The following is a 20,017-nucleotide window of genomic DNA, read 5'->3' on the forward strand; positions in this document are numbered from 1 at the left end:
ACAATGCACAGGAAAGTGCTATTATTCAGTATTACTTTTCACTTAATATGAAAATAAAACATAAAATAAAATTCTAGAATGCAAATAATTTCTACTCAATTGCATATGAAAAAAGCTCAAAATACGTTTCTTCTTGAACAATGTGTCCCCACATATCATTTCATACCCACTGAAAAGTGAGATTAAGAGCACAAAAAAAATTTACAACATCAAGAAATCAAGGACTTCAAAGTCCTGCAGTACTGGAATAACAGATGTGTTGAGATAATCCATATATATGGAATACTCATGTAAAAGGATTTATCTTGTCCTGAGATACTAGGCAGGGAAATAATGGCAGGTGTTGCCTTGTATATCTCTTTCTTTCAGCATATATGCAGATAATATAGTTTAGGGCCAATGTATAGGCAGAGCTAAAGGGAGAAGGAAGGAAGGTGTGACCTCTTTTTGTTAGGATTTATAACATAATGAACAAGAAGGTCAGGTGGATGGAGCTCTTTGGAAAGTATCTGTCAGAGTCATCCCAAATACAGGTATTGGTGGTAAGAAGGGGTTTTAACTGTGTAGGCGTCTGCAGCAGACTAATGTGTTAGGACGCACTGAATGTCTGTCAGGTTCTTGGAGAGCATTTTGTCAATATTTTTGTTAAGGCAATGAGAGATAACATGTCTAGATTTGGGAGGAATGGCTAAAAGGTTGCTAAGCAGAGAGAAACTGTGAAATGATAAAGATTGCAAGCTGTAGTAAAGGAGCACAAAATAACAGCAAGACAAGAAAAATGATTTCAGGAAGGAAATGTCAATATTGCAGAGAATTGGAAGACTGGTCTAAAGGAAAAAGGAACTGAAGATTGAAAAATGATTTTGAGAAAACAAATGCAAATAATCTCTTCGTGGAGGAAAGGTAGTGAATTTAGTGAGAGGGTGTGTGTATTAACATGCTGCTTATGATGAAAGATGCGGGCAATTTGGAGAGATATTCCAAAGAAAAGCATCTAGGCTGTGGAAGAAATAACAAAGCTGAAGCACTGTAATTTTTGAGACTTTTCCAGGTACATCTATGAGCACACTTCCATCTGTACCCTTGTTTCTTTTCTTGCAGTGCTCTTTGTCTGGGCTCCAATCCTGGAACTAAAATCTTGAATTATATAATAAGATTTTTTTTTAGCTGAAGGTTATGGCTTTTCCTTATAGGACTTCTTTTGACTGACCCAGAGCTGACATTGCTCTTGACATCAAAGACTGTAACATACTGCATCACTTTCAGATCTGTCCCCAGGCCACCTTCTGTAACTGACTTGCTCTAATACAAATACAGAACCACTTAGGTCTGCCCAGACACATATTTCTTTTCTGCCTTTTATAGTCCAAGCTGGAAAGATACTTTATAAGTTTAAATCAGGCTGGGGTGGCAGAAATCCCTATCAACAGCCATCCTGCCGCATTGCCTGCATGAAGGCAGCCTGGGTTGGAAAGGACTGGCATTACTATAGCAAAACCAGAGATGGAGACCTGCAGCGTGCAAGCAGAGTCTTGTTGCTGCACGGGACGACCAGGCACCACCACCTAGTCATGCCTTTCTTTCTGCTGGAAATACAAGGCAGCATACCTGCAAAGTTTGCAAAACTAAACATTGAAGTGTGTGTGTTTCTTCCTCAAGGAGGGAATGAGGAGGAGCCTGAAGGACTCATGAAAGGTTTTGTTCACATTATCTAATGCACTCCTGGAAGGTGCTTATATATATACTTACATGTACTGCAGTAAAGAAGAAAGTAGAATTGTTATTTCTTAGGATTGTATCACATCCTTACTTATTTATTCTTATTTTGACTTTTTATCAGAGCTCAGCTTGTCTCTCAGTTTTTGTCTGTAATCTCTTGTCTCTCCCCTTCTGTTCTAATTGCTAAGACCTTTATGCTGCTAAGATCTTTCTTTAAAGAGTCTTTGTTTGATGTAATGTAACCTGAGAGCTCAGCCACCATGTTCAGTGGTAAGGAATTTTTTGCAGCAAAGGTGCCAAGCCATTGCTTCTTTTGGATTTCTCTCTTCCTTTTTTTTATTTAATTGTAGGGCAAAGTACCATACTTGCAGAAATGGAAATAAAAGACCCCCGACTGTAAGTGGCTTGATTATGTGTCTTTCTCTGTGCTGGAGAATGTGTCATCTGCTAATACTAAGGGTGAATTTGTCTCAGTAAAAGGAATGTAATTTCTGGGATCTCAACTCAATTTACTGCTGTCTTTTGGCTCCCATCCAGGGAAGCATTAAGGAATATGCTTAATTGTAAGCATGTGAACAAATGAGAAGTCCTATTGATTTGCTTATGGTTCAGGTTGTGCCTGAGTGCTGTGTTTGGTCACTGCTTTAAATCTACTCTTAAAAAGGACAGTTTCTCATTTCTGCTGGGCGTTCGGCACAATGGAGAAAATCCGCAGTTACAAAGCACATGTTTGCTGTCTGGGACAGCCTCGCAGAGAGTGGGTGGGTGCTGAACTGGGCTGGCAGTAAGAACTACAGAACCAGAAAGGAGAAAATGATGAAAAAGTGCAATGAGGATTGACAGGAGGTCAGGAAGAAAGTGAGGAGGGAGATGGAGTCATGAACAGTCACCTACTACCTGACTCTGCCAGTATACTCTGGCAGGGCACGCTGCAGTGGGATTATATAGCAGTGATCACATAAGTCCTGGAAGTCCCCTACATGCAAGATCAATAGAAAGGCACCGGCATCCTTTGGAAGGGATTCAGCTGCTTTTAAGCTCACCCAGGCTTCCCTTAAATACCTGATGTAGGAGGATTTACTTGTTTTCATTATAACATTTGAAAAACCTGATAATGGGAGAGTCAGGGCAAACGGCCCACAATAGGTGCAATTTAATAACTTGTGCATATTTTGGGGTCTCTACAAGGGGGCCCTCTACACCTGAAGGAGGTAATCCAGGCCTCCATACCGGCAGTGAGGAACCATACTGTAATCTACACATGTCCTACACTCCTCTGCTCAGCTGCAGAACCTCAGCGACATGTACCACAAAAAGATATTAGCACTTTCAATAAGCTAAGCTCAGGCCATCCAAAACCCAAAACACAGACTATTTGTCAGTCCTGAAGCCTAATTTGGATTGTCCCTGGTACAGTTGAATTAGCTAAGGGTTGGGTATGAGGTGTTATTAAGAACTACACAGAATAAGCTATTGCTGTGATGGCTTTGAGCCATTAGATAAATGAAACAGTGTGCAAAGCTGATAATCAAGGTGTTAGACTTGTTAAAACAGAACAAATACAGTATAATTTGCCAAATTTGACCAAAAGGAGTAATTTTCACGGGCAAGCCTCACAGGAAATTTCCTCTTTGTGTCCCACTTCCACCTTATTTTATAACCTAAACCCAAACAGCCATTATTATTTTTTCATAAGCTAGTGACATCTTGCTATCTTCCCAGGCATTTATTTTAATATTATCCTTATGTAAGGTCATTACCCCTTGACTCTAAAGTCCATTCAAACTGAATAATAAGCATTTTAATTGCACACTCCCATTCTCTGCCTAGGTGACAATTTTGAATATTTCAGGAGTGTATGGAAGTGCTAGCTAACACCAGCACTCATGTTTTTGAGTGATACACAGATATGTCTAGGTGCAGGTTGAGTGATTGCACACACGAAAAACACGAGACAGAGGACAGTAACATAAGAATATAGACTCAAAACAGAAATAAATGCATTACTTAGCACAACTGCAAGTGGACAGCAGAGACAGGAATGGGTTCTCAGTATTTTTGGCCAAAGGGGGTCTGAAGATTTGGTTGAAAAAACTGAAGTTGTAAGCATTAATTTTTAATGAATCTTAGAATATTGTTAAAATTTCAGAAAATGGGAAAAAATTTAATTTTGAGCCAATATTTTAAAAAAAATTAAGTGGAGAATCTTGATCACTGATGGTGGTGATGATATTTAGGCCAGCATTAGTCTCAGGGAAAACAGTGAAAATGCTGATGTAAAATGCAATCGATGAATAAATAAAGGAGTATAATCAATTTTAGCCAACACTGTTTTGTGGAAATAGGTCCTTAAAGATGTACCATTTTGTCAAGTTTATATATATATATGAGATCAATCTCTGTTAAGGTGACTATACTCTAATTTTTAAAAGTATTTGATTTAGTAAAGCATGATGGTCTAATTAAAGACTAATTAGTCTGTAGAAATGATAAAGTATGAACTAAAAGCACTGTGAACTAACAGGTCACAAAAAGTGTCAGTTGAAAAGGAGAAACAACTAGACTGAGTCACTAAAACTGGAAGAAACTTTGATTTGTTTTAACATATTGTCAGGGTAAATATAGATATAGAATGATCATTGAAAAGTTTTGTGGATCATGCAAAGATTGACAAAATGGAAAAGAAATTGATTAGGGCAGAAAAACTGTAGCCTGGGATCTTTCCCAGCATCACTTGGTAAAATGATTCATACAAAAGACCTTTAAATAAAGTCAAAAGCAAAACTAGGAACTGGAATGCAACATACAGGGCAGGAGACTGTGTCCCCGAAAGGCATGACTGAGATTAGAGGAAAAAGTTTGAATCAGGAGGTAAGATCCAAAGATAGTGAGCAGGGGTTGAGGGGTGGCATCTCTGTGTAATTTCAGCGAGACTTGTGAAATACCACATCCTGCTCCAGGGTCGTTACTTCAAAAAAGATATTGAAAAATTTTGGCCTGTATTTTTTTTAAAAAAAGGACCATAAAAATGATTCTAGGGCTGAAGAGATTGTGTTACAATGAAAGGCTTAGGAGATATCATCAGAAAAAAATCTAGAGTTGATCTGACTGCAATTTCTAAGAAGTTACATGAAATTATATCGTTGCTTGCTAAACAATTTTCTTATTTGGTAAAAGATCAGGACACAAATTTAAAGAACTAAGGAATATTTTTTAACAGTAAAGAAAAATAAACCATGAAGTACATTGACCACAAAAAGCAATGATCATGGCCAAAAGATGGAGTCCACAGCTTTGAGTATTCAAGTTGAGATCTGTCCTAAAACACTCAGTTCTTTAACCAAATGCAGATAATTGGGTAGCTAACCGCAAATTGTGTAACCAAATGCAAACAATGGCGTGGAATCAAATGGTGTGTAATACATGGTCCAAAATGTGTTCTTTTATCAGTTTGACCTCTGCCATGAGTGCTAGTGCAATGGTACTATTTTACTGGAATATGACAGCAGATCTGTTTTTAAATTTAGAAAGATTAAAAAATTAGAAGACAATTTAGAAAGATACTAATTTCATTTCCATTTTCAGTGAAATTTAAAACACTTTGTGAAGAGCCCAATTTCAGTGTTTATTCTTAACATCAAATTTCTAATCTCTTCTGTTAGTTGGTATTGATAATTTTATTGATATTGTCATTATTTCATTTATAGTTAGGAACCTAAGGCTGTGTGTCCAAATTCTTTTGGGCTATATTATTTTAAGATGAAATACTTTTTCTAACAGCAGCTTCCTTTCAACAGTGTAGTCTCTTAACCAAGGAGACAGACTCCTCAAATTAGAGCGTCTGATATGCAGGGTGAAGTTCCTGTTGTCTGTAGAAGATACAGCAAGTAATCAGTACCTCTATAACTGGCCTGGAGATAGAGCTAATACAATCATTTGCTTTTCTTTGGTCTTTTAAATGATATCTTAATGCTACTGCATGCACCACAAACACAACCTCTGGGCTTGTGAGTACTAGCAGTGCTTTAAAAACCAGATATTTTTCATTCTGAACAGTTACTGAGCTTCAGTTTGAGGTCTATTTGCCCAGCTGAAGATTTTGCTTTTTTATCAGAAGGATAAATCTTGTGTCAGTGTAATGGACTGTGTCAAATGTGGTCTGACACACACTAAGTAAGGAATAATACTCTCCAGGGCATGCCTCCAGCATGTGAGAAATAGGATATATTGTAGGAAACATGCCCTGAAGTATAGGATTTTAATCACAGACTAAAGATAAATTTTCTGGACAAAATCATAGGTGAATGAAATAGTTCAATGTTTTTAAAATCTTTGGGATAAATGAAAACATTTTTCACCCTTTTCAGGTCAGAGGCTCATTTGGTTGAGAATTGGCTTAACTTCTCTTAAATCAGTAACACTCTGCCAGTTTTCATCAGATGATAGCCTTGATTGACTTTTTCATTGATTGAAATTTGTTTCACACATGAAAGGAGCCAAACTGGAAACTGAAAGTGGCTGATAAGGGTGGTGAGGCACTGGAACAAGTTGCCCAGAGAAGCTGTGGATGCCCCATCCCTGGAAATGTTCAAGGCCAGGTTGGATGGGGCTTTGAGCAACCTGGTCTAGTGGAGGGTGTCCCTGCCCATGGCAGGGGGTTGGAAGCAGGTCATCTTGAAGGTCCTGTCCAACCCAAACCATTCTATGATTCTGTGAAATTTCATCTCTTTTTGTTCCTGAGTTTTAAATTAATTTACATGAAAATATAAAATCTTCAACTAGATTTAAAGTTCAACTCAAGAATGTTCTACATGTCTCAGTCTAAGGGCCAGATTGCCCAAGATTGATTGCTCAAGATGACCAAAATCTGTGATTTTTTAAGGAAACTAACTTTTCTATTGGACTGACACACCTACCTTTCCTTAACAACCTTCTCTGTCCTACTTGCTGGGTATCTGTATCTTAATTTTCCTGAACGCCTTTGAAAAATGTTGTCCCAAGGATATTTTTCAAAAAGTTTTAGGTACCCACTTCTTAACTTTTTTTATTTCTGTGTTGTTTACCATTCTAAAATCTAAATAAAAATGTGTAGTTCAACAGTTAGAGGCTGAGAATAAATATTTAGGGCACAAAGTTTTAACTATACTTTAGGACTTAGACAGGCACCTAAGTTCTGAAGGCTTTCACGAAGTTCAGCACCTTACTCATCTAGGCTACAGTGAAAATCTTCACCCTAGGAAAAAAGTATTAAAGAATATTATGTTTAATTAGGAAACCACCAGCTGAAGAACGGGCTGAAATCACAACGCACCTCACCTCTAGTTCTTCAAGATGCTGAAGGAATAACAGCTAAGGCTTTCAATGGCACCTGTTGCTAAAGAGCCTTTTTTCTGCTGCCTTCAACTACTAATTTTGACTATAACCTTCTTCATAAAATATAAATGTTCTTCATTTCCCTAGGGTCTTCTAAAGAAAAATACTTTTTTTCCTGTATCAAATTCTTGTTTCATACCTTGTAGCTATTTAAATTAAATCTGCCAATAACTTTTATTGGTGCTAATTTACATGGGGGCTAGCTAGTTACAGCTCTACAGCTATTAGAACAAATGAGCATCATGCTGTGCATGGTGTCCTCGGAGATGCCTTTAACAGTGCTGGGAATTGCAGATCTGGGTGTGAAGCAGAATTGTCTCTCAGAGATATTGATTTGTTTGCTGTGAAACCTTTTAAATTGCTAAATGCAAAGTGCTCATAGCCACAGAGCCACAAGTAACCCTAATTTTCTACCCGTTGATATGGCAATACTTATTCCTATGAAGATCATATTGCACAAGCCACCTCAGTCAGCCTTGCAGCATCACTTTTATTTAAACCTCTCTATACAGCAGAACGCAACCTTTCTTTGATGCATTTTCAACACATTACCCTTCTTTTGGGTCAATTACCCTTTGGCCAAGGGGTGTGTGTGTGGGGGGTGGGTGGGGTGGGGGGAGGCAAGAGAGAGATTGTGAGAGAGAGAGAGGAAGGTTGCTTTTAAGCACCCACTCTGAAAAACAAGATGCTGGTTGATGAAATTCTCAACCCTGAATGTTGTGTGTTTGGCAGCATCCCTGTGTAGTGCTGACTTGACCATTCATTTTGTCTCTGAACTGACCCCACTGCTTTCAGTTGGGCTGTTCTGGCCAGAGGGTTACCCATACACTCTTACAGAGAAGGAATTGGCTGGTGTTTCCAGCCCAGGACCATGGAGCAGGTCAAGACAGGGAGCCCTGGAGAACTCAGGGCTTCTCCGAGCTGTGCCCGCATGCTGCCCCTGTGGTACTGGGCACTTCTGGCTTTGTGGGAACCTGTGTAACTCCAGTGTTGCTTTGGGATGTTGGATGATGGGGACTAGGGGAACAAGTGCAAAAGCATCCTAAAATTTCTTCTCCTTTGTCGTAGTATAACCCCAACCAGAAACTAAGTACCACGTGGCCACTTGCTCACTCTCTGCCAGAGGGATGTGGAGGACAATCAGAAAGGAATGTCAAACTTGAGGGTTGAGATAAGAACAATTTAATAATTAAAATAGGAGGAACCCCCCAAAACAATAATAATGACAATAACAATGACAATGACAAAGACAATGACAAAAAGAACAATAATAATAACAACAATAACAATTATAATGAAAAGGAAGGAGAAAGAGAGAGGAATAAAATCCAAAAGGAAGGGGGGAAAAAACCCAGGTGATGCACAATACATTTGTTCACCACCCACCAACAGATGCCCAGCCAGTCCCCAAGCAGTAATCAGTAGCTCCTGGCCAGCTCCCTCCAGTTTCTACACTGAGCATGACGCTCTATGGTATGGATTATGCCTTTGGCCAGTTTGGGTCACCTGTTCTGGCTGTGTCCTCTCCCAGTTTCTTGTGCTCCTCCAGCCTTCGCACTGGCAAGGCTGAGAAACTGAAAAGTCCTTGACTTAGTATAAGCATTACCCAGCAACAGCTAAGAACATCACTGTGCTATCAACATTGTTCTCACACCAAACCCAAAACACAGCACTGCACCAGCTACTAAGAGGAAGACTAATGCTATCCCAGCTGAAACCAGAAAATCCTTTGTTCCACCACAGATTTCTTTCCTGACCTTGAAACTGACTTTGAAGCTTTTTAGATCAGTAATTACCAATATGAATCCAGTAAGTTGCATCTTATTTCTCCGTGGCCAATGCATACCTCACCCTAACATTTGTTTTCAGTCTTCAGGGTATGTCTCACAACACCCAGAAATCTTTTCCTTATTTCCAGTTATCCAGTTTTACCAAATGAGGGGCAGAAATGACTATATGAGGTGCACTGCTAGCACAGGAAGAGTCAGGCATGGAGATAATGCATCTACATCTTTCCTTAGATGGTGTTATGGACTTTCTACACCAAAGCTGCCTGATGCATTCTAAAAAGATGCTCCCCCAAATGACATCATGAAGAATTCAAAATGAGCTGTATGTATCATTTGCATTCAGGAAAATCTTTAGTGAAAATCGCCTACAGCTTTCTCTCCCTTTGAGCAGCACACTAACATGATCCAAAAGGAGTGTCTTAATTATGGTAATTATAGGATTTAAAATTCATTAAATAAAATATTGAGGCTATTCAAACTCAGATTTTTGAAGGATTATAGTGTTTGACAACACTATGAAAGGTTTAAGTGTGTAGTTTAACTGCCAGAATTGGTTTGTGTTTTGCCCTCATTACTCAGCATGAAAAACATGTTTTAAGTGGAATCTGCAGCCCACTTTCAACTGTCAGTCTAAATATGTCTATTCGCAAGCTGATAAATTAGCACAGCACATGATGCTCTGGTGACACCCATCAAGGAAGAACAACTCGTTGGCTTCGGCATAACTATTTTCACTCCATCTCACATCCAAGTCATGGTTTTCTATGGCTTGCTTTAAAAAAAACAACAAAAAGAAGCCCTGTCCTGAAGGGTGGACAGTGTCTTAAAATGTGTAAAGTGAGAAGTAAAAGATAATGTCTGGCTTTCAGACTCCTGCTTTCTGACTGTTGGTGGTGTTACAGTGAAGTGGGGTTGGTAGGAGGCAGGTATTGGCTTTTCCTCACCTGTATCCACAGGCAGGCTCTAGTCAGTACAATGGTTTTGTGTTTTCACAGTACCTGGTGCTTGTTAGGCAAAATCAGGGGAAAGAGAAAAAAGCAAAAATCCCTCTGTGCTTAAGGAATTTCCCAGAACAGTCTCTTCTTCATGGAGAAAGTAACCCTCAGAGTAGGGTCATACACTCCCAGAGGGTCATCCCAGTACTGAGGATTGGTTTATCCCTAATTCACAGGTGTGCACTGGGTAGTCCAGGGAAATGCTCTGCTCCTCTGATTCTCTTGTAAGGCAAAGCAGCTCTGTTCATGGCCTTGTAGAAATTGCATGCTTCTGCCCCTAATGTTTCAGCCTCTCCCCTCCACTCAGTGCTGCTCTTTCATGCCTCAGCTCTGATCCACTGTAAAATACCCACACGCAGATTGCAAAGGGAAAGTCTGACCTTGGTGGCACTGGTATCACAATGCCTAAGGACCTTTTCAGTTATTCCTGTTACTCTGTGCCTTGTTTCATTGAAGTGTGTATGGTACCAATGTACATCAGGAAACCAGTGACTAAGTCCACTGATGTAAATGGAACCACATTAATATAAAAACAGTGCATGTAAGACCAGAATTAGGATCTTAACTGTCAAAACTGGAACATTAGAATTACATTTATCATAGCTCTCTTTGCGGTGAAGGAAGTTTTATTTCTTTGCAGTACTTGTCCATCACAGTAGCCACAGACAGAGTGAGGCTAGACCTGATTTATGACCACTACATTTAAGATCAGCCCATCTTTCCCAAGCAGAGTGAAAGAAGCACATTTTTAGTACCTACCTTCAGGTTACTTTGCAACACAAAGCTAAATCTCTAAGGGCAGCTCAGATTCAGGAGGGTGCCTTAAAATGTCTGTGTCCACTCACCAAAGCCTCTTCATTTAAATCTTGAATATTACAACTAGGGTCCTGGCCCTCAGGACTCCTAGACCTGCACTCCAGACCAGACCCCTATTGGATGCTGTGTGGATATAAAAAGCAACAGGTTTGAAACCTGCAGCAAAGCCTCTGATAATGATAATGTCCTCATGAAAGCTGCTCCTGTGAACCAAACGTATGTTAGCAATGTATGGCACTGTTTGTATGGGTGTAGCCCAACTGTGTGCATGCCAACTGAGCATGCTTGGAAAATGCAAGTTATCACAAGAATGGTATGGCATGTGGACATAGGCAGAGCCAAAGCCTGGTGTTGTCTAGAAAATAAGGAAAAGAAAGCATACTTGAATGCTTTTACAGATTTTTAGCCAAGTATACCATCACACTTATTGAAAAAGAAATTATCTCTTCCAGAAAAACCCAACGGAATGATGACTTTCAGTAGGGGTGTACAGGAACAGTTCTTCAAACTGAACAGTGTGTTGCCACTTTTTTGCAGGTTGATGAACTCCCCTTAAATCATTTGTCATGTATATAATGCTGTGCTTATTTCTGCGAAAGGAAGTTGCTCATTAGGATATTACCTCAGCAGTTTTCAAAGAGGAATCCACATGAGAAAAAAGAAAATAGAGGTTTTCTATAAGGGTCTCTGTCTATAGTGTCCCCATAGGTCACATGTGAGCATGAGTTCACCTGCAGCACTATGTGGCTTGGTCCAACCATGTCCATCCACTCTGTTGGTGGCATCTGGGTTCCTTTCCCTGCTCCTGAGTTTCTTTGGGTAGCAGACTCCTGCCCTGACCCAGGGGCTGACCAACATGAAAGAGATGTGAAGGATCAGGGAGTGTGATCATGGTGTCAGCCCAGCCTTGGAGCTGCTACAAACACCAGGAGGCATAGAAGAAATGGGAAATCATTTTCTCCAACCAGGAGAGGGCAGAAACTTCATTGTGCAGTAGTATGAACTCATATATGCACATCCACAGGCAAAACTCATGCCTGATTTCCTGAAACCCTTAACATTTACTGCACGTATAAGTAATGGAGATTCCTTTTTCTGGTAATCCTCATGTTCAACGGAACACTTTCCTGAAAGACTGCAACCAGAGATCCATTCTCCTGCTCTTCATTTTCATGTCTATTCCATGCCAGGTACATTTTATAATCCATCTGCTTCTCACCAGATCAGTAATTTTGTTTTCTTTTCTGGCAGACAGGTCCTCAGAAGCCTTGCCAAAAGTATCCTAAGTCCCAAGTTATTTTTAAAAGGTGCATAAATGGAGAAAAATCAAAGTGAATCCAAGGTAAGTAGTTTTCATTCCTTTCTAATTTCATATTCTGTAATAGCTCAATAGTGGGGTAAAAATCTTGAAAGTCAGTGAGCATTTTGCATTTGAAACGAAAGAAAGGAAAGAAACGTTTGAAATTGCCTCATTTCAGGAAAAACCAGAAGGCCAAGCTTCTTTCTAAAATATCAAGGACAGTCCTTCATTGTACTGGCATCTTAAGTTGAATAGAGTGCATGAGCTTTTGCAACTGGTTTTGAAATACTAGTTTTGGTTTATAAGTTGCCGCACTGAACTCAGACCCAACTGAATTGCTGCTAATGGGTGAAATGACACTCTCTTAAGTATGCAGTAGACAGATGTCAACACTGCAGCTGGAACTAATTATAAGTTGTCATCATGGCTGGAAGTAACTGAAGCTTTTCTTGAATGTAGATAGCTAGGACTGAACGGACACGAAAATGAGTTCGTCCTCTCACACTTAATATCTCATTTCTCCAAGCAAACGAGAAAGAGGGCAGGAGTTCCATTTCACAGGACATTGGGCAATTTTGCCATTTGTCTTCATGTGGATTACAAACAGGACTTGAAAATGTCAACATTTTCAGTGTAAACAAAATAAATCATTTGCTTTCAGTTCAAATGTTTCATTTTGACAAAATCTAAACATTCAAATTCTTTTTCACTGCTTTTCAGTTGTACAAGAAAAGTATTGGGATACAGTATCATTCATATGTTCATCCCTATGATGAAAGCCAGAACTATTTCCTTTTGAGGATATTGAAAAACAAACTTCCTCCCTCTTCCTGCCTTCAAACAAAATTCTGCTGAAGTTAATGCAACTTCATGGGGTATTTTGACTTAACCAAGTAGAATTCTCTTGTTAGAAAATGTCTTTATCAATATTTTCCAGACTGCAAATCACCTTTGAGGAACTTAAGTGGTGCTCCACAGGCAGGTATGTAAAGATGCCATTTATAGCACCATTTATGCTACTTTGAGACCTGTGGGTAGGTCATCACCCTGGTTTCCAGTTCTTGTCAATGAACGGACAACTCAAACACATTAAGGAGACCTTCCCAGTTACTGTTATGAGTTATAGATTTTTGAAGCCACCCAAACAAATAATGTGGTTATTTTTTAAAAACTTTATTTATCTTTAATATTGTTGGAGTACTTTGGATAGGTTTTTTACTCCTTACAATCCACCTGCTTACCTTATACAATTGTGGACTACACACTCCTGCCTTTCGGTGTTTCATGTACTTGCTTCTAAAGATGATTCCTTGAAAAAAAATGAAAGCTTTACCAAACAATTAAAACTGTTTTGCTCACACTGGAAAAGGAAGTAAATTTTATGAGTACTGAAAACATCAGACATTCAAATAGCAAAGAAAGACTTTCTAAAGTAAATTGCTGTAGGAAGAAATATCAGATTTACTCAGACTAACCAGCATTGATACCTGACTAAGCAGTGTGGACAAAAGGATTCTCATCCAAATAACTGCCTAGTAGTCACTAAATCAAACAATATCACATTATTTCAGTGGTGTATCTATTAGGATTGATGTTGTGATACTGTGTTTGAGCCATGATGGTCTGAAGATATAAATAAGAGAAATTACTTAAGAAAAGATTACACTTTCATTATTGAATTGCTATTGTTGGGAAAAGGACGCTTGCTGAAAATGAAGAAAACCCTTTGGGATCTGAAGGAGGGACAGTATGTTACACAATTTATCTGTTTTTTTTCCCATCTCTGTTTGGTAAAAGAAAAAGCAAGTCACTCTCCCTACAGACCTACCTTACCAACATCCTACACATGACTTCAACCAAAATGTGGATTTTTAAGAACTAAGTCTAAGTAATTGCATTTGTGGCTGCGACTCACATGAAAATGAGAGTGCATTTTGATTTAAGGAATAATTTGTTGTGGTGTTCACTTTGAACTTTATATACCGTTGGTACCAAAGCTCTTTGTTTGAAATGATGCTTCAGAATGAAAAGTGCATAAGGATTTTTTTTTGTCTTCTGTGTGGCTCGTTCTGTGTTGTAGCCTGGGGAGCTCTGCAGAAAAATCACAAAGTTTGATTTTATCAGAGGAATGGGAGATTAGCGATGCACCTCCTCAAGGATGAAATTCCACCTCATTTAAAAGGAAACTATTTTTTTTTCCTGGGGCTTTTAAAAACAATTATTGTTTGCTAAAACTTTTGTTTCAGGCAACAGTAAAAGAGGGCTAAATATTTTCGAAAGTCTTCAAATCTAAGTGCTCCAGTGTCTCTCCTCTCAAGCTGCCTTTCAATAAGTGGCATTTTTACCACTTTGCCAAGCAGACCAATGCAGATAAGGTCTGCAGACACATAAAAATACAGTGCGCTTTCAAGATGGCTCGATTTTGTTATTCTTAGGGACACAGACCCTCCCCATTTAAACTCCTGGGAGTTCCTGGTGTGGAATAGCATAATTCATTTTGGTAGTGATATCAGAGTTTGGCCTGGAATCTGTTCAGGGACTATGCATACAATATCTTTGGAAGTCTGTGGGCTTTTTCTTTCAGTCTCACCACAATCCTTTGTATCTCTTACAATGACAAGCAAAAAGACAGAAATGTCAAAGAGCTCTCCAAGAGTGGTTTTATGCAACTTCCATGGCCTCAAAGTCTCTTCTCCCTCCATGTGTAACAAGTTAAATAAGAAATTTAAAAGGAAAAGGAGCACTTATAAATGCCCTGTTGAGGCTCAGTCTAGTTTTTCTCCTCTTTCTCATCTGCCTTTTCCAGAATGATTCCTGAGGGGAAAAAAGCACTTAAAATACACTCTTGGTCCTGACCCAAGTCCCACTGCTTCCTCATTCCTCAGATAATCAAGACAAAACGCACTCAAATGGGCTCCTTGGGACAATTCATGCATCTCCTTTCTCTCATCTACATTTATGGTCCAGGAGGTAAAGGTGCTTGAAAGGAACGGTTTTGTTGATACTCAGCTCAGTTTCCCTCTCCCTGCCCTGGTCCTTTTTTCAGCTGATTGGATTTTACAAGTCTCCTCCCCAACAAAATAAATCTCATAGCATATGATATCATGTCAAAGATCTTGACCTGAATGTTATCTTACGGCTTCCATTGCATTAACAATTGCTGCATGGGGGACATGCGGATTTTGCAATGACCCAGTAAAGTAGCTGGCATGTCATTTTCTGTTTCCTCTTTACAACAAAGATATATCAAGATATTAAAAATACTTAGACTTATTCTTTGCTATGCACTGAACCATTGGCCAGGATCAAATTCATATTTGTGAAATTATATAAAGGCCAAGATTTTTTAAATGCTCTGCTATAGTGATGGTGAAAGGTGAGGCAAACAGTACAACACAGAGGCTGGTCACAAGCCTCTGGGGCTCAGTTGCTGAAGTAAAGGCATCTGCTGCTGCTGAAGTGCCTTCAGGTATTCTTCATCCCCTCCAGCTGCCAGCCCAACAGAGCCCAGGAGTCTGTAGGTCTGCATCCCATCTGTCAGCACATCGCATGTCCCAGATACTCTTGAGGCATTTTGGGGCATAAGATATTTGGGCAACCTCACTGAGCTCTGCTGTTTCCATCTGTCTGTGGAGCATCGAACCTTCTTTGCAAAGGACAGCTTAGATAAATATGGTGAAGAAGTAAGAAGAAATCTCACTCTCTCCTGCTTATGGTTACATAAGAAAACAGGGAGAGACAATTAGGAAATACCACCAGAAATAAAGCTTTGCAGTAAAATTGGATTGTCAGCCACTGGTGGTAGAACAAGGAAGAAAAGAGAACATGTTCAGTCAATTTTGTTTTTTTCATCACAGTATTTTTAAGCAAAACTCATTTTTTTACATTAAAAACCCCCAGTTGCAGACAATTTCTAATCTAATCAAAATCAGAATCCCAATATAATTGATAAATAGAAATGTTCCACATCACATTCATGGTGCCCCAAATTCCCATTTTATTAGTTTTCCCCGGAAACAGTGTATTAGAACAAGCCATACCATAAGGGACATGCCTGTGTCAGTCTGCCTCACTGGAAGGAGACAGATCTGAAGGAAACTTTGTGTGAGGAACATCTCCATGGAAGGAGAGACTAGGCAGTTGGGAACCATGCTGTGGTGTTCAACAGCCACAAGCACTTTCTCTGAGAAATGTGCGATGCAGCACTGCTATCAACACAGGACCAGGGTGGTTCTGCATCAAACTGTCCTCCCTTATGGCTTTCGTTAAGGAATTAACATTGCTAGCTGGTTGGAAGGGTAGATTTTTATTCTCAGTATAGAGCATCTCTACCAGAAGAACACAAGACAGCTTGCTAGAGCTCCAAGGAAAACTGTTGCCACAGCCATGTACTCTTGTTTTGTGTGGTTCCCCAGAGCAATCTTTGGGGCATATGTCCAGGTAAGACATATGCACTGCTCAGCTTATCACAGCCACTGCATCCTAGCACTCTATTGCTACAACAGGCAGAACAGAACAGCTCCCATTGATTTTAACAGAGCCAGTTGGGGTCCTAATGAGTATATCTAGCACAGCAGCTCTGGCTCTGTACCAGCAATGTGAATGTTAAGAATTATGCATATGTGAAGGAGGGTAGTTTGTCATATATTTCTGGAAAGTAGTTTAAAAACTTGGCTTTAATAATGGGCATGTTGACAGCAACTGGTCTTTGCTGGCCAAGTCCCTCAGATATCAACTACTTTAGCATCAGAACTATTTTGACGTCAAAACAAAACAGGCTATTTACTTTTTGAAGTTAAATTAAATCCAGAGTGTATGATGCTGTTACAGAGCTGGAGTCCTAGGCCATTTCATCCAAATGAGCTGAGCAAGGTATAGGTTATGAACAACACCATAAAATGCAAGGGCCAGGTTTCAATCCTGTGGAAATCAAGAGCAATGTCAGTTAAAAAAAGTATGTATCAGGCCAGTGATACCAGAGAAGAGCAGCACTAAAGAATTTACAATGCAGAATACATTTCAGACTTATTTCCTTTTCACTCCTCATCATTGCAAATGGGTTTGTTGGCAAATAATGAATTCTTCTGATATTGGTGTAATAACAGATGATTCTTTACAGTGAAATAAATCAATTAAATAATGCTGCTCCAAGTGTAGGTGGGGGAATTCTCCTGCCCTGTGGTAGGCTCAGAAAATTTCCTTAGGGGTCCCCAAGAGATCCTGGGAAAAGAATGTACCCTGAAGAGGAAGAGCCATGGCAGATGTCATGAGGCTTCTGCTCCCCTTCCCAGAGTATCTTCCTCTTCATCACCTGATGGAGACATCATCCTTCCTGTCCCTATGCTGTTTGCTTATTCCCCATGCAGGCACTTTCCCCACTTGCTCTGGTGAAGCTGCCCCAGGTTCCCTGTATCCTGGCACATCCTCTGGCACATGGACCTCTGCTGAACTGCCTGCTAGGGCCCTCAGCTTTTCTGGGATCTCTTCTTACTGGAGGAACACATTGGATTTACACAGGGTGATTGTTGGGCAGCCTGATCTCACTTGGCCTGACCCTGACATACGGGCAGTGAGTGTGCAGTGGTCAGCCACAGTGACTGAGCGTATCTACTCCACGGGCCCACGTGGGGGGAGTCAGAGGAGCTCTGGATCCCAGCTGGCTCCAGGAATGTGCTGTCTGTGCCATTGCTCCTCTGCTTAGACAGAGCTGGTCCCCTCAGACAGCTCCTAGGATCTACCTCATCCTTCCCATAGACAGAAATTTCTCCTCCAGACCCACTCCCCCCTTGAGATGGGCAAAACTTCCTCAGAGGGCTCTGAGATCCCATCCTGAACCAGCTCCCCCAGGAAACAGAGGTCTTTCTCCTAGGTGGAGACAGGAGGGGGGCCCCCCTTCCATCGAGGTAAGAGTGCCCTGGCATTCCCTTGGCACTGGGCAGACACAGTCAATGGGAGTTAGTTACCCTGGGGTTTGGACAGTCCTGAATCCATCCTGCAAAGCTCAGTCTAATACAGATTGTTTATCAATTTGTATATGCCAAGTACATATCAACTTAGACAATACAAGAAGCTGGCTATTTCCTTAAAGAACTAAATTCAAGAGAAAATTTACATCTTTATGCCCTTCAGAAAAGATGAAATAAGCAGTTTAGCAATTAGCATAAATGAATCTTTTTGGCTTTTCTCTGAGCTCTGCAGAGTCATAACAATTCCCAGTGTTAGGTTCATATGCGTAAAGCATGCTTGTGTTAGTTGATAACAAAAAGTAAAGGAGGAAAGTAGCTAAATTAGCAGGCAAACCCAGATAGCCTGCTCTGTGCCACCAAAAATTCACATAGTAACAGCTGCTGGAAAAGCCTCTTTCCATCTGCAGCTGTCCTGGAGACATTATAGTCCCTTTTGCAAACTGCAGACCTGAACACAGTAATTTACGCTTTTTTGATCTCACGCTTGGTTACTGTAGCACAAGCAAGAGCTTTGGGAAAAGTACTGCTCAGACAGATTAAGAAATTCCCTTTCTAGGTATCTAACTCACAAGAATTCATGACTTCAAGACTCCCTCCAGACCCAAATGTCTCCACTGCAGTGTGTAACGGCGCAGTGCAGGACATTATGTGCTTATGGAAGAGTTTGTTCCTCTCCTGCCTAAAGTAATGGGATCTGGTCAGCCTTGAAAACAAAAACACTTCCTATTTGGCCAAAGGTATTTTAAGAGTCTTTCCCGAATTAAAAACACTGGAATAAATCTTCCTAAAATGACCTAAAAGAAATGAAACTGACTTCACAGTAATGTTATAGGGTGCTTGTGTACCATTCAGTGCCAAGAGGTGTGTGTACCAAGTTTATTTATTTCATGTAGTATCTGTATCGTTACGATGGCCATTGTGGAGTCTCTGAACAATGACAGATAAATGACATGTTGTATGTTTTGAATTTGTGATAAAAGCCACCAAACTGAGGACTCAGAAGATGCGGTCTCCCTGCTAGGGTGGCTACCAATAACCTCTTGCAGAGCTACCTCCCTTCTCATGTCTGCCCTGTCTTGTCTGTGCAGAATGGAAAATCTCAGACTTGCTTTAGGTTTCTGGCCTGGAGTTGCCAGTCTTACCTGGGGTTGCTAAATACTAGTACTATAGGAAAACTTACCGTTGAGTAATAGAGTCCTGATTCTTTAAAAACATGGATGTGGCTGCTTGCAAGTACAGAAGATCTGGTAGAACTAGTTGTGGATATAAAGGCTCTTGGATGGTAAGTAATGCAAGAACAGGTCCTGTAGCTGTTTCTTTAGTCCTTTCCTGTACTCTGTCAGGCTTCCAGAAACCTTTATGGTTTGCATTTTTAAACTTTCACAGGATTTTAACTTAAGGAAAGCAAATCTCACAGTCTTGTGATAAATAAATTCTTATTCTCTGTATAAGTGCAAGAGAAAAATGCACATGCTAGTATTTTATAAACATGCCATGAAAAGCTGTTTTGTAGGTTAGAGAAGTTAAATTTTGTAGTATTTCACAGTATTTTGCAGTCCCATTTGCAGAATAACAAAAGATGATAGTTGAACAAAAATACTGTTGTTTCACTGGGAAGCAATTAGGCTGGTGATGGCAGGTCTCAAGTGAGAATGTAGTTCCTTAGTGAGCTATAATTACCTGCTATTTGCCAAAATTGCCATTAGAATAAGAACACTGTCATGATTGAAAACCCTCATTACCTAGGATTTGGAGGTTTGTGGAAACTGTTGTGCTTTTAAAGGGCTAAGTATGCTATTAATACAGGTTTTAAATTGGAACTAAACTGAAGCATCCCACAGGTTTTATATGATGTTGTACTACCATTGCTTAAGATGTTGAAATGTTGTTTTTTTATAAAGTCTTGATCATAATGCAATAATTTTTCTGGCTAAATTGGACCCACATTGCACAGTTTTCTTTCTTTTCCAAGGGCCATATGCTTTCACGCCGTGAACAAATTTCTCCCTTTACATGGGACAGATCATGAATAAAAATGAAGTGTTGGAAAAAGAAATG

This window comes from Falco cherrug, chromosome 1, assembly GCF_023634085.1.
Source record: "Falco cherrug isolate bFalChe1 chromosome 1, bFalChe1.pri, whole genome shotgun sequence".
Lineage (NCBI taxonomy): Eukaryota > Metazoa > Chordata > Aves > Falconiformes > Falconidae > Falco > Falco cherrug.